A 4,181-nucleotide genomic window follows, 5' to 3' on the forward strand; every position below is an offset into this window, starting at 1 on the left:
CCCCTCTTTCTCTGCCCACCCCGCTCTTTGCTTTCGAATGGTTCAAAAGTGTGGTATCTTGGTGTAAACAAGATTTACAGTCCTTTGTAGTGTGATATCCTTGCCGTTAGTGTATGCTTCCCCATCATCTTTGATTCTTTTCCTTCCCCTATGTGTGTCAGTCTACATGAGGGATGTAAACGTGGGAGCTTAGTCATGGGATAGAGTTTCCATAAGTATAACCTGGTAGAGCATTCTTTAGGGATCTAATTTCCATTGGATCTGGTACAGCAGAGAGTCCTTAACTATGGGATTTAACTGCAGATGAATAGAAAGACTGTAGAAGATACAACATCAAGAGTGACTCCAGATTCCAACAGTGAAAAACTGGTCTAGGACTGACAGAGTTAATGAACATGGTTGTTGCAGCTTAAACTTTATGTCACCAGCGGAAGAATACTAAGGTCATTGCTATGGTTGGTGCATAGACAGAAAGTTCACTGTGGTGTCAGGTTTCCTGATTGCAGAGGGTTATGGACTCTGCTATTCTTAGTTAGGGAAAGTAAAAACGAATGACCTTTGGAAAGACTGCCACAGTACTCTTTGAAAAAGGTAGTAGGAATCTATCCTTAAGTCACTTGTGGCCCCACTGCTCTGAGACAGGGATGGGCACCTTTGCAAAGGTAATAAACTTCATGGCAGTGGGAAGCTATGTGGAGGCTGACGTGAGAACCCTGCCACAGAGAGGTGTTCCCTTTTGGTGGTGATTGCCTAGCCCTCCTATCTCCTAACAAGTTGAAAGAAATGCATGCATGTGGAGAAGAAAGGAGTTAGAGAGAGTGGACATGGAAGGTAACAAAATAACATAACCCTAAGATATACTGAGGACTTAACTCATACCAGGCACTATTTTGGGTACAGGAAGTCTCAGAACTATTTATGGATAGTTAGCATAGTGAGATGAGGAAACAGGCAGAAAACATTAACTACATTAGTTAAAATGGCAGTAAGTAGGAGAGGCAACTCTTGAACCTAGATCCCCCAGAGCTGCACTGAAGCCACTGTCAGGCATGCCCAGCATTCTGAGATAGCAGAACTCATGAGGCAGAGAGGAAGAATTGTAGAGTGTCCCTGTTAACAACAGAAGTGGGAGGAGCACAGAAGAAAGCAGTTGTATTATAACCTTCCCAATAGAAGGGACGATCGCCCAGAGCGATCTCTGTGCCCCTCCCTTTTGATCAGACTGTTAAAGCAATGGTCCCCAAAGAACTGGAGTTTCTTCGGGAGTTTCATTCTGGGAGAAGGAAAAGGCTGAAGCCTGGTGCCAGCCTGACTCCTGGAAAGAGATTTCACACAGTTCTAATAACTTGTCAGACCACCTGACAGGAGAGAATGTAGTCAGGACAATGATGGGTCACTGATGGGCAGACCCATACCTTGACTAGAACTGCTTGTCACTGACAGGTCTACACCTTGACTGGAACTGGGTCACTGATGGACAGGCTCACACCTTTACTAGAACTGCTCAGTTACACATACACATGTCTCGCCTTCTACTTCAACCTAAACTTCGTGACAAGACCCCAATAAGACTGGGGGAGTGCGGGACACTGAGATTCTTGTTCCACTCCCCAGTGGCAGCCTTATGTGAATCTCCTTTCTCTTCTTTTCACTATTCATTTTCTCTTTAATTGACTTATGGGGATAGGTGACTGAGCCTAGCTTGTTAAGGTTGTCAGGGTGCAGTCTTTGACCCTAAAAACTCTGGTAATATTATTACCAAAATGGTGGTACTCAACATCCACCGAGATGGGTTTGCCTACCTGGAAGGCAGCCAACACTAGGGACCGTGTCATATCTTCAAGGGCCTTTCACATAAGTCCCCAGTAGCAATTAAGATTTCTGAGATACCTTGGGGACGTTGTGGTGGTTAATTTTGATTGTCAGCTTGATTAAATCAGATCAAGAAGCACCTAGGAGATTGGTGAAATGAGAATTAATTAGATCACGATATGCTGACCTAATCAATAGAGGTGGTGACAGGTGTGTGTACACGGGGCTCAGTGAAGAAAAGGAGCCATTGGGGTGGTAGGGAAGGCTATCCTTGGGGCTATATCTCCCTAGCCGTTCCTGGACTTGCCCCCTTTTCTCGGCTTCCTGTAGGCGACAAGGAAGCTCCTGTACCACAGGATCCTATTGCCTGATGTTCTGCCTCATGCTAAGTCCAAGAACATGGAGCCAAGTGAACATGAACTGAATGTACAGAGACCATGAGCCAAAATAAACCTTTCCTCTTCAAGTTGTTTTTGTCTGGCATTCTGTCCAAGTAACAAGAAGAGCAAGAGCAACTACTTCAGGCATGCTGGGAGTTCAGGGAGAACTTTTATTTGTCTTCCCCAAATCTCAGATCCTCAAATATGTGAATCTCAAAATGACACAACCAGAAACGTGTATTTTACTTACAAGTCATTGTATTTTTCATTATGATAACATGGATTGTGTTTCCTATGAAGACGAGATGTGGAGCAGGAAGTCTGTGAATATTATATTTAAACTCACCAGATGTTGACAATTTAAGTTCTAGCAGTATATGTCTAGAGTTTTCTCTTGTGCTGGAAAGGTCTCTTAACCTTCAAATTAGATAAACAGTTTTGTTCAGATAATGATGTGGTTGGTTTTCTGAACAATGCTAATGGGTTTTTGCAACTCAGGAGGAGAATATGAGCACCCAGACATCTGGGTAATTTTGGATCAAAATTTATGTATGTAGCAGGGTTGCCAGGCTGTTTTTTTCAAAATCTCCATGATGGAAGAGGAGGAACTCATTTTTAGAATTTACAAGAAGTCTTGCCCTTGGGAGCAACAGAAACTCCTCTGCCACCAAGGTCCTTTTAGTTATATAATTATGAAGGAAGTGTATATCTCTTTTCTTGAGGAAAATATGAGGGAGTTGAATGCAGATGTTAATGGAAACATAGCATTTTAGAATACAAATAGATTCATGGTTAAAGTGTATCATTTCTCCACAGGATTTATTACTTTTCTGGAGGTAATCTTGCCTGGTTCTCAATATGGACTTGAATAACTCCTTGTGTACAAATTACTGCTTGTTCTTGAACGAACCCTGAAGGATGGTTTCTGTTTGTGTTTAGGCAGCTACTCAGGCTAATTAGGAATAGAGATCCTGACCAGCAGGAATTAGAAATGTAGGTCTGATTCCTCAATCATCTCTGGCTGGAGCAGACTGTAAAAATCAACGGGTTAAGTTTATCCAGCAGAGTCTTGATCAGGTTGTTGATGCCATGACTTGTATTATTTGGAACTGAATGTACAATGTGCTGGGAATGTGCCACTAGTGGATTAATGTGTACTTGTCTTTTAGGAGTCATGAAAAAAACAGATCCTTTATTATAGGGTTTGGACTTTACTTCAAGTGATGATTCTCGATTGCCTTTTTTTTTTTTTTTTTCCAGGAAGACAAATGTACCTTAAGAGAAGAATTAAGAACTTGGAGGATGTACTAGTTTCATTCTGTTGCTGTGATAAAACACAGTGACACAAAGTAATTTGAGGGAGGAAAGGGTTTATTTCATTTTATACTTGTTGGTCATAGTCTATCATTGAGGAAAGGCAGGGCAGGAGCTCCTAGCAAGAACCTGGAGGCAGAAACTATTGAGGAACGCTGCTTGCTGGCTTGCTCCCTCACAGGCTCATGCTTAGCTAGCTTTCCTACACAGCCCAGGACCACCTGTCTAGGGATGCTGCTGCCCACAGTGGACTGGACCCTCCAACATCAATTTATAAGACAATGGCCTACAGACATGCCCACAGGCCAATCTGAACAAGTAAATTCCTCAATGGAGGCTTTCCTCCCAGATGACTGACTCTAGCCTTGGTCAAGCTGTCAGTTAAAGGCTGGATCAAACTGTCAGTTAAAGTTTTGGAAGTGGGCAGTCTTCTCATTGAGACCCTAAGAGTCAGTTTGGTTTAGAGTTCAAGGTTAGGAGAGTCTTGAATTATTTTTGAAGGATAAGTTATCTCTATGGAGATGGTAGTTAAAGCCCAGCTTTGGCTCTGAGCCTCCAAGTGTTGTAATATTTAATAGAGCTTTGGAATTATTTTTTGCTTTATAATTTCTTCCTGTTACCTTTGAACAGAACCTCTTATCTCCCCCAGCCCTACCACCAAGTTAATGGACAATG

At 42.5% G+C, this 4,181-nt stretch overlaps 1 protein-coding gene across 3 annotated transcripts in view; it reads right to left on the reverse strand.

Annotated features, from left to right (window-relative positions):
* LOC103732860 (NXPE family member 4) overlaps positions 1-4,181 on the reverse strand; it is a 53,225-nt gene that overhangs the window by 16,317 nt on the left and 32,727 nt on the right. Inside the window, exon 4 of one of the 3 annotated variants that reach the window (XM_029562803.1) lies at positions 1,803-1,952. The exons of the other annotated variants lie outside the window; for them this stretch is intronic. The gene's annotated coding sequence lies outside the window, so the exon portion shown is untranslated. The remainder of the gene's footprint in view (positions 1-1,802; positions 1,953-4,181) is intronic. 3 annotated transcript variants of the gene reach the window in all.

This window comes from Nannospalax galili, unplaced genomic scaffold (genome assembly GCF_000622305.1).
Source record: "Nannospalax galili isolate Female #2095 unplaced genomic scaffold, S.galili_v1.0 scaffold36, whole genome shotgun sequence".
Classification (NCBI taxonomy): Eukaryota; Metazoa; Chordata; class Mammalia; order Rodentia; family Spalacidae; genus Nannospalax; species Nannospalax galili.